General features: G+C 45.0%; 1 pseudogene; it reads right to left on the bottom strand.

Annotated features, from left to right (window-relative positions):
- Positions 1 to 240: 240 nt before the first annotated feature.
- The window catches only part of LOC127023904 (myosin-4-like), a 35,286-nt pseudogene continuing 23,990 nt past the window's right edge, over positions 241 to 11,536 (bottom strand).

Genomic DNA, 11,536 nt, shown 5'->3' with positions numbered 1-11,536 from the left:
TCCTCTCAAGCATGAAAGTTGAAACCGTGGAGGACAACTGAGGAGTGTGTTCCCATTGCCCTGGGAACCCTTTTCCCTGCATAGGACATAACCTGCACTTTGGGAACTGCTGCTGTACCTGCTACATCCATTCACAAACACTCACTGTCAATCTCATAACAAACTGATAGTCCTTACAGTCACCAGAGCATCACCCAGGTTTATTTCTATTTCTCACAGCTTCTACTTAAGGTTGGCTAAATATGACCAGGTCAAAGATCGGTTACATGCACACCTAGTTGCTTGAAGCAAGTCATGAATCTCTCTGCTGGATGCACAGAAGTCTATATTGTAAGGGAGCCTGGCACAGCTCTGGTCAGGGACCTCATTCCTCTGATTTCTAAATATAAAAAAAGAAAGATAATGTAGAGGTTATTGGAGCAATTGAATTATTTGTGGGGTTGCTTCAGGTCTGTGGCTATTGCAAATGTTCTGCCATATTACTGGCAAAGAACCAGTATCTCCCAATTCTGCTGAAAGACCTGGCTTCTTAGAGTCGATCGTGTCTGGTCTGTCTCTTGGGAGGCACCAAAAGGACTTTCAAAACCCAGTGGTTTTGAATAAGTGCCAATTTCTGGCCTTCCTTTATGAGGACACTCCAGCGCAAGAGTGGGCGGAATACAGCTGTGGCTGCCAGGTGTTTGGGCAGGGATCCCTGTGGCACTTGCTGCATAGGAACGGTCCTTCTCTGCAGCCCTCCAACTCACCTGTCCTCCAATATCACGACTTCTGGCTCGCAACTTGTTAACCTGACGTTCGGCAATATCAGCTCGTTCTTCAGCCTCTTCCAGCTCGTGCTGGGTCTTGCGGCATCGTGAGAGATTAGTGTTTGCCTGTTCTTCCTGAAAGTCATGCAGTGCCATCAGTGACAGGGACACAAAGTGACATTGCCCTGTTGCCATTAACCGAACACCCTATGGCTGTGCCACAGTAACATCACCTACTAGTTAGCCTCACAGCTACATCCCTGCATTGCCAGCACGCTGTGCATTTCTATCTAGTACTGTCAACAACATGAGCACTCAGCTGGGGACAGAACAATCAGTCCTGTTCAGTTCCAGCTGGGAAAATTGGCTAGTGTGGCTCCAAAAGTGCAACAACTCCCGCATAATTACAGCTGTGCCTGCTCTGTTGTGAGCCGTAAGTCTTTACGAGGTAAGGAATATTCAAAGGCAGCGGCCATAGCTGCCCTGTCAAACTGAGTATTCAATTATTTTAATGAACTTGGGAGCCCAGACATTTTGGAAATCTCCACCCAGGGCCCACAAAGATTTAAAAAGAGTCCTGCACTCACAGCTTCCTCAGCCTGTTTCTTGTATGCTTTCACTTTTAACTGCAGCTTGTCCACCAGGTCCTGGAGCCGGAGAATATTTTTCTTATCCTCTTCAGACTGTGGGAAGTGAAAATCAAGTCAGCCTTGGAAGATGGACCGAGGTGATGCACATGTGAGGGCAGAGGATTTTAAATACCTGGTAAGTGAGCTCCTTCAGCCTTCGTTCATACTTGCGAGCACCTTTCAGTGACTCTATTCCTCGTTTCTGCTCAGCATCAAGCTCGTTTTCTAACTCATTAATCTGAAACACAGTATCATGGTGAAGACAGCAAGCTGCCAAGAATGGCTGCTGATCCTGCTCTAGGATCCTGGGAACCAGGGTTCTGCGGACTAAGGCTGCAGAGAAAGTGGCAGCGCAGGGCAGCTTCCTGCAGCGGCTTCTTGGGGCTAGACTAGCTAAAAACTGCTCACCATGCTATATTAGTAGTGACATAGTGTGTGAATGCGTAGTTATTTATAGACGGTACTTAGCTGTGCATACTTGGGGTATTTATAATCAAGATTAGGCTTAAATCTTTCAGAGAAGAGGAAACTGAAAGAGAAGGGAGGGTTTTGTCAATGTCCACCAGGTAAATGGGAAAAATCTGTTTCATTTGTAATCTTCGAGTCCAGCTCATCCTCATGAACAGTCCTTAACAACCTCCCATAGCTCCATGGCTCTTCTGCAGTGTATGTAAGTGAAACCTGGACACCAATGTTTTTATTTCTGTGTGGATATTTCCTTTCAAAGCCACGAGCACCTAATTCCCAGTCAGTTGTGCTGTATTTTGGAACAGGAACGGCAGAAGAGTGCAATAAGTGGGTCAGGCAAATGGTCCGTCTAGCCCAATGCTCTGCCTCCGGGAGTGGCAGCAGCATATACTATTTAGGGGCAGCATGGAAACCTGGCCGCTGTCTACTCCCCTCACACTTGTCCAGCTTCCACAGTCATTAGATTAGAGGTGTAAAGTGGCATATCTATGCCTGTTCCCTTAAGTATGTCTATAAACCTGCTGATTTCTAACCCCTTTTTGAACATTCTACCAGCTGCCCCTACAGCCTCCCATGGCAGCAGGTTCCAGAATTTCACTGCCCACTCTGTAAAGTACTTCCTTTTATTTCTTTTAAATGGACCTCCAGGTGAAGATGTCCTGATCTGCATCATGTGTCCTTACTTCTCATGTTGTGCATTTTGATGAATAACCATTCAGAATACATCTTGGTCACTGCTGTCATGATTCTGTAAACTCTGATCGCATCCCCCTCAACCATCTCCTCTCCAAATGAAGAGTCCTAGCCTTGTTTGTGTCTCCTCATAGGGCTCCACCCACTCAGCTGCCATTCCCTGGATGCTTCTCTAACTGTCAGGTCCTTCTTGAGTTGCAGAGACCAGAACTGCACGTGGTACATTTAATATAGGGACAAGCGATGCTCTCTGTCTTGTTCTCAGGGCCTTTCCTGATGAAGCCCAAAATTTTTTCTCTTTTGGGTTTTTGCTTCTACTGCACATTGAACAAACAGTTTCTGAGGCCTGTCACGGATGAGACTGAGATCTCCTGGCTGAGCTGTAAGTGCCAGTTCCAAGTTCATCCCCAAGTAAGTCTGTTTTAAATTATTTTTCCCTAGATAAGTTACCGTATATGTCTACCCTGATGTTCATCTGCCAGCATTTTTGCCCACTCAGTTTTTATGCAGTCATTCTCAAGTTCCTCACCCACAGTGCAACGTTTGACTACTCAGTGTAACTCTCATCACACCTGCTGGAGATACCTGGGGTTGTCCCTGTTGTAACCTTCCCAAGAGGTTCCAGCAACCAAGGGCCCACTCAGGAACATGACCTTAGCCTATCCTAGTCTTCACCATACCCTTGCCTCTAGTTTCTGGAGTTGCTTCTTTCCACCCTTCAGTGCCAGCTGCTCGGCCTCATCCAGACGGAGCTGCAGGTCCTTCACCATCTGTTCCAGATTCCTCTTCATCCTCTCCAGGTGGGCGCTGGTGTCCTGCTCCTTCTTCAGCTCTTCTGCCATCATGGCTGCCTGGTTGTAGTGCACAGTTATGTTATGAATATGCCTCCCCGTCCCTGGCAGTTCTGTGCTCTCCCTGGGAGCAATGCCCAGATTCACGTTGGTGTATGGCTCTCCACATTCTCAGTCAGTGCCCATGACTGTGCTAAGGGTCTGTCATATAAAGAGGATCACTGTTTCTCAGTATCTGTATTTCTAAAACTACTCTGCCTTGGAGAACGGGCAGGGTTGATGACAAGAAAAAAATAATTAAGGCATGCAAATGACTCAATACCAAAGTTTTGGTTTTTAAGAGTCAGTGGAAATTAGGGGCACCTTGAAGTATCACTAGCTAGCACTCTGCATCTCTGGGCTCCCAAATGATTCTGAATATCTGGCCATTTAGGGCCTAAATTTGCCGAAGAGTCAGACTCCTAAGCAGTTTTTGCCAATGAAACGACCCCGAGTATCTCGAACTACAATGAAAAGCTTGTGCCTGCTGAGATCTCCAGAACCCGGGACGGATAGCTGTCACCAATGTGGCAGGGCAGAGAGGGCAGAGGGGAACTTGCAGCACTGCCACTGGCAGGCAACCAGAACTAGACACAGCACTTCAGGCCCAGGTGCACCATGACTTGATGCAATAGTGTAACCATTTTCTGTTTCATTTTCATACACCTTTCCTAGGTAGTCCTAAGATTTATTTCTTCTGATGCTGTGGAACCGTAGCTTTGTTTAAACTAAACATTTCTATTCTCTCTTTTTATTTCTTACATGTCTAGCATTTGTATAGAAGCATGTATGATTTTAGTCTTAATTTCTGCCTTTCTGTGGTCTGTCTAAACAGGACTTGGTTCAGACTACTCCTTTCCTATTAAATTTTGCCAGCATCTGTTCTATCCTGGCTATTACATTTATCCTGGAAGCAAAAGTGAATGTGGGTACGGGGAAGGGGAGACAGGATGCCTCTTCAATACAGACTGCTAGCAGAACATGAGTAGAGGACCTAGAATGAAGGGGTCTTCCGTGGAAAGCAGTAGGGCAGAGGCTGCGTGAGGCCCATGTGTGAGGGATTGTGTGTCACCGATATTTTCTGTTCCTATGTTGAAGAACTGGTTCTCCTCCACCTGATTGCTGCCTTTCTAAAGTGTAGAAGTGACTGCAGTAGTATAAAATGGAAGAGAGGCAAGCAAGGACTTACATCTGTGATCGCTTTCTTTGCTTTCTCCTCTGCATTTCTGGCTTCCTGAATGCTGTCTTCGACTTCATTCTGTAAATGAGTGATGTCCACTTCCAGTCTCTTCTTGATGTTGAGGAGGCTTGTGTTCTGTTGGGACAGTCCGAAGACAGGTCATTCCCACCCCATTTCATGCCACTCCCACATGCCTGTTGTAAAGGAGATACCAAATACCTGTGAGTGCAGAAGCTGCACTCGCTCACTGGCATCCGTCAGCTCCTGCTCAGAAACTTTCCGGGCTCGCTCTGTCTGCTCCATAGCAGCTCGCATCTCCTCCATTTCTGTTGTCATCAGATTGTTCCTACGCTCTATCATAGCAAGCTGCTCCTTCAGGTCATCATTCTCTCTCAAGGCATCATCCAAATGGAGCTGGGAATCCTTTGAAGGTGAAAGCACCATGAGACTCAGCGGCAAGCAGAGTGAGTGGCAAAGACCTGTAGGACAGTAGCCCTTATGGTCCCTACCTTGAGTTGCCCTTGCACGGCTTTGAGGTGCTTCTGTGTCTCTGCTACCTGACAGTTGGCATGGCTCAACTGTATTTCCATGTCATTCAGATCTCCCTCCATCTTCTTTTTCAGCCTCAAAGCATCATTTCTGCTTCTGATCTCAGCATCCAGCGTGGTCTGCATAGACTCTAATACCCTCTGGTGATTCCTCTTCAGCTGTTGAATTTCCTCATCTTTCTCTGCACTCCTTCTATCAACATCTGACTTCACCTGGTTCAGCTCCAGCTGAACACGTAAGATTTTTCCCTCTTCGTGTTCTAAAGAGCCCTGGCAGGGTTGAAATAATATCATTTGTCTCTGTAGTGTCCATTACTGGGAAATGCCTATGCAGAATTTTGACACTTTGCAGCCAGTAATGCAGATATATTTGCCTTACTGTGGACCTTTAGAAAAGGCCTAGCACTGAAAAAGCTGACTGCTATTACCATACGCAAGAGTCATTATACCTCAGCTGGATATTAATCGGTAATTTAGGAATAAGACTTCTTAGGAAAATGCCTCCAATACCACAAGGTCTGGGCACTGAGGGCTACGTTGACACTGCAGAGATAACAAAACGTGAAAACATAAAATAGGACAGCCAAGCCTCATGCTCAGAAGCAGTTTGCCTTCTCTTGCATCTCCATGCTGAATTCTGCTTAGGGGCTCTGCACTTAGTCCCACCCCAGTGACTGTGTGGGCATGTTCCCCTTCCATACAGCATTTTTCCTCTGATACTCGTATCATCTAGCTTCAGATGTCTAGGAGTTAAAAGCCTGAGGGTCTAGGAGTTAAAAGCCTGAGGCTGGGTCTTTATAACCAGTGGACAGAAATAAGCACATCCAGAGAATGAAACAGTTGATGTAGCCTTGGCATGCCTTTTAAGAACAGACCCTCTAAAGATGCCTATTTCTCCTTTTTGATTCTAGAATGAGCCTATGGTGACTAATTCAGGATTAGACTGATGACATTTTGATGCATAAATTAAAGCAGATGGATTTGCATGGCCACTATAACTCTTGCTCTTACTGCCCGCCCATCTAGTGAGATCTAAAGATTAGAGATGGGTCAGTTGTTTTTTACTTCTTTTTCTACCTAAGGGGAGTTACAGAGAAAACAAGGTGAGGCTCTTCTTGGTGATGGACAGCAAAAAGACAAAATGCAACAGTCAAAAGTTGATACAAGGGAAACCCTGACTGCATATAAGGATAAAAATATTTTCCCATGAGAATGATGCCACACTGAAAAAGGTTGTCCAGCAATACTATGCAATGTCCATCCTTGGAAATTATAAAGACCAATTAGACAAGGCTTTGAGCAACCTAATGTAACTTGGAAGTTAGCACTGCTTTGAGCAGGAGGTGGGACTAAAGACCTCCAGAGATTCTTTCCAACCTAAGTTAATTCTGTGTCTCTGTGTTTGAGCTGTGCCCTAAGTATACCATGGGGAGCTCCATGAAATGCTCTCAAAGACATTTTCTGGAGAATCAGATATGGTCAAACAGAAGTAATAAAAGCTTTTCCAAGAGACAGTCAGGGCAGATGGGGAACGAAAGGCAGAACCTAGACAAGAGGGAACTGAAGGAGCTGCAATCTGGTATGGATTGGGAAAAAAATGAGATCTAAAGTTATTAAGAGCTGAGGAATAGCCAAAGACAGTAAGGAAGACTGAGAAGTCATGGAATTATGGGACCTGGTATGCAGCCTGTGTCAGCAAAGCATGTCAGTGTATCAGTGGCACCTCCAAGGTTCAGCTGATCCCCAGCAACCTCTCCATTTTCATCAGAACCCATGTCCTGTGAACTGACTCCTCTTTGAATGTCTTACTGACTCCCATTCATTCAGAGTGGAGGAACTGAAGAAATATAATCTTAATTCTCTTCAACGTTCAGCTTTCTTTGAACAGGAGGTGACATTGAGATGACTTTTAAGTATGGATTAGACCTGCTCTGAAAACATCCTTGATTAATTTGACTAGAAAACAAAAATTGTCAGAGTTTTGAAATACAAATGACCTTTCTTCAGCCTTTCACAGGAGCAAATTCAATCAGGTGGTGCAAAATGAGCTCAATTTTAGGCTGGAACTAAGTGTTTTTGTGCATAATAACACAGCAAGGAATGCCACATTGGTATGGGAGAGGAGCAGTCCCTATGCTATTTGGTCTGCTTGTACTCCCATACTGCACCTTTGTGACAGTATCAGGATGAACAGGAATATATAATCTCCAAATTTTCTTCATTCATGATCTCTCTAAAACCAAGCCCCCTTATTGAGGACACTTGCCTCTGCTTCTTCTAATGCTGCTTGAAGGTCACACTTTTCTTGCTCAATTTGCTTCTTTGCTTTCTCTAGTCCATGATTAGCTTTTCCAGATTCAGCAATCTGTTCAGTCAGATCAGAAATTTCCTCTGCAACACAGAAAACACGCACTCAACTCATCTTAGATAATGTTGTCAATGGCACCTGCAATTGCTGTTTGGCAATGGGAGTGACAGAAGAGATAATGATGTAATGTGATGCAGCAGTGAGGAGAAATAATAGGTCTTGTCTTGTGTGCAATCTTTATTTCTGATTACCTGCTATTTCCAGTTCAGTGTGCAATTTGAAAACGAGAGGGACCAACTGGAGTGAGCTCAGAGAATAATGTCAACTTCCTCTGGATAGTGAAATGACACGTCCAGAGACAGTCCTATTTGATTGCTGTCTTTATCCTCAGATACTCCCCAGGGATCGTTCAGCTCACAAAAAGGAACTGAGTTGTGTTTCCTTTATACAGTTAGTTTGCTTATTAAATGCCAGTCCATTGTGCCACAGCTGCATGGTCCTCCAATAATCAGGACATAGACAACAGCCCTCCAGATTTTTTCTAATGGCAGTGACTGAAGTAATCTGAAAAAAATGAGTATCTGGTTTCATCATCATTTCTGCCCATTCAGTTAATTTGGTCCCTATCCGTGAACAGGATTATGATGGTATGAAGGAGGGGGAATACCATGAGGAAGTAGGATGCTGTAATGAGCTGTAGGCATGTGCTTACAGGTGACTTTGCGATCAGCTGAACAGGAAAGAAAGTCGCCTGACCTGAGCTTTGTGGGGAAAATCATAAAGAACAAAACCCTGGGGAGAGGCAGAGCTCTGGTAGCCCAGAAGCATGGAAGCATCTTAGGACTCATGGTGGATCCCAGCTGACAGAGATCTGAACTTACGCTGGAGGTTCTTGTTCTCCCGTCTGACAGTCTCAGCCTGGTCAAGCATTTCTTCATAGGCATTCTTCATCCGGAAGATCTCAGTGCTAAGAGAGCGAGACTCCTTCTGGGCAGCTTCCAACTCAGCCTGACTCTCCTGGTACTTCTGCTTCCATTCAGCCAGGACCTGGAGTGACAGGAGCATAAGAATGACCCATTCTGTAACACTCCTGTCTCTGCACGTTTACAGGACAAGAACCCAAGAGGCATGGCCTGTCTTACAATCTTTTGCTTTGGACTGTTCTCTGCCTGTGACAATCAATTCACTGTGCTACATGCTCTGGCTGTTTTGGTGGAAGCTACTTAAATTATCCTCTTCAGCCAGCACTAGTGCATACCCCAAGCTCTCAGGCAGGAGTTTGGTTTGGCACCAGCGTGGACACAATGTGGTTAAGCTGAATGAGGCTGTGTGAGCCTTTTTATTATTGCAGGAGCCAGTGGTCTTGCATTCAGCCCACCATGAAAGATCATGTTCTGCTGATTGTCTCCTGAGTTTGATACCACAGCCCTGCAGGGCATCTTTTTTAGCACATTCACCTAAATCACTCACACAAGACTGGGCCAAGGCACAGGGCTGTGCAACATCACTTGGTCAAACAGTGTTTATTCTTTTAAATGTTATTAAAGGCAGTGAAGGCTGGAACTGTGTAAAGGAGTCTGAGGCTCTGCCTAACCCAAATACAAGGCTGGCAGACTAGCACCAGGCAAAAGTCAGGGCTTGTTAGCTTGCATGTGAATACTTGCTCAGTCTGCTTGATCAAAGACTACATATGGATCCTCCCAATCTCCCTTGCGAAGACTTCATGCTTTTTAAAACTATCAGAAAGCTACTTTATTGTTTGCGGTGGTCATCTGGGGTTACTCACACTGTGACATTATGATATGTCCCGTTATGTGCTCCTTACCATAGCTTTGCTTTGGATAAAATGTAATTTATCTTACTGTGAGTGCAGAACTTTCATAATTTCAGAACTGGCCTGGCCTATCAAATGTCTAATGATGTTCAGATCTGGCAGGCTCTTTAAATGAACCTTGTCAAAATTCTTCTGCTTTTTATCAAATGCTGCACAGGCTGCGTTCGACCTCTCCACGTCAATCATGAGGTCATCCACTTCCCCCTGCAGCCTCTGCTTCGTCTTCTCCAGTGAAGCACATTTTGAGTTGGCAGCCTCAATCTGCTCCTCTGACTCCTGCAGGCGCTGAGCAAGCTTCTTTCTGCAGGATGAGACAATCAGCGCTGAGAGAAGGAAAATTCTGACTTTCTCAGAAAGTGGACAGGAAAGGAGTTTGGCATGGGAGAGATAGGCAGAGAGAGCAACATAGAAAGCTGTGGTAGTGTGAACAAAGAGCATCGATAGGAGCCTGGGATGACACAGCACACTGGAGTGGTGCATAGGCTGGGAGCGTACTTACCCAAGGGGTAGACTATACCAATGTGGAGAGGAACCAGAAACATACTTAAAATATTCATAGAATCATAGAGTGTTTTGGGTTGGAAGGGACCTTAAAGATCATCTAGTTCCAGCCCTCCTGCCATGGGCAGGAACACCTTCCATTAGACCAGGTTGCTCAAAGCCCCATCCAGCCTGGCTTTGAACACTTCCAGGGATGGGGCATCCACAACCTCTCTGGGCAACCTGTGCCAGTGCCTCACCACCCTCACAGTGAAGAACTTCTTCCTCACATCTAATCTAAATCTACCCTCTTTCAGTTTAATGCCATTACCCCTTGTCCTATCACTACATGCTCTTGTAAAAAGTCCCTCTCTGGCTTTCTTGTAGGCTTTAGGTACTGGAAGGCCACTATAAGGTCTCCAAATATTGGCAGTGTAAAGAATGGGATTTCGCAACTACTATGATTAACTCCATAGTTAATGCACTGGAATTCTCCTTTCTGTAGATGCTCCCAAGCCTCTACTCCTTCTCCTCCTTTAAACCTCTGCTCACTCCCCTTTTCACTCCTAACACATCACAAAGCACACTGCTCTGCATATTCCCGCTACAAGTGTATTCTGGTTTCCTCCAGTTCCTTCTCACATTTATACTTAAATATCCTTCTACTTGCTCCAGACCATCCCTCCACGTACTTGGCCTCCTCCAGCTCCTCCGTGCGCTGAATAGCGTCTGTCTCATATTTGGTTCTCCACTGGGCCACTTCGCTGTTGGCCTTGGACAAGGCACGCTGCAGCTCCCCCTTGGCTTCCTGCTCCTCCTCATATTGTTCCCGGAGCAAGTCACAGTCATGGCGAGCAGACTGCAAGGCGTGGGCCAGGGCGTTCTTGGCCTTGGTAGTTAAAATTATAAAAATTGTCAAAACATTAACAATTTGCGACTGGATTTTTTTACTGTATTTTGATAAAAACTCCACATCTCACTGCCCGTGTGCAACAGTTGCTAGAGTAACAGAAGGAGCAAAGTGAATAACATTAGGGACTCTTGTGTTTCAGGCTTGATGTTGTTAAACAAGATCAGATGCTTGTCCATCCTGTCTGGGATACTGCTTCTCAAACACATCTACACCAAGTGCTTCAGGCAAAGACACAAGAAATCCAGCAGCAGACAAGGTGGGAATTATCTCTCAGGAAGTTTCCCTGTAAGCTTTTCAGGTAGAGTTTGGTGTTTATCTAAGGTGGAAGAAACTTAAACTGTTTTGTCATATCTAACCCTGGGTACGCCTGCACTCCTGCTCTCTTTCCTTTTTTTGGCTGCTGCTGTTTTCTTTGCCTCAGGGATTTCCTGTAGCAGTAAGGTATGCACACAGAGCTATTTTCATTCACTTCTCATGTTTTTGAACTTCAGAAAGCATGATGAGAAGGACTTAAACTGTCTTCCTTATTTAATTTCTAATGTCTCTTCTCTGTGTTATATACTCCAAGGCAAAGTTCAAAAGTTTCACTGTTCTGATGTCTCCACCTTTCTCTGAGGAGAAATCTCATTTATTGTTTTAGCTCATTGATTTATTTTACAATTTGTTGGTCCAAATGAAAACAAGTCACCTTATTTTCTTCCTCTAGTTGCCTCTTTAGCTCTTCAGTCTGCTGGGTGAAAGCATGTTTGCCTCGAGTCAACTGAGAAATCAAGGACTCCTTCTCCTCCAGTTGCCGAGTAAGTTCACCTAATGAGAAAATGTTTATTTTTTTAAACAGAGATACGAAACATAAAACATACGAATGAGAAGAGCTAGCCATATGGAAAGTGATTGCAAGATATAAGGT

Source organism: Gymnogyps californianus, chromosome 19 (genome assembly GCF_018139145.2).
Source record: "Gymnogyps californianus isolate 813 chromosome 19, ASM1813914v2, whole genome shotgun sequence".
In the NCBI taxonomy this organism is placed as follows: domain Eukaryota; kingdom Metazoa; phylum Chordata; class Aves; order Accipitriformes; family Cathartidae; genus Gymnogyps; species Gymnogyps californianus.
The sequence above is the reverse complement of the archived record's forward strand: the minus strand, read 5'-3'. Positions and strand labels throughout refer to the sequence as shown.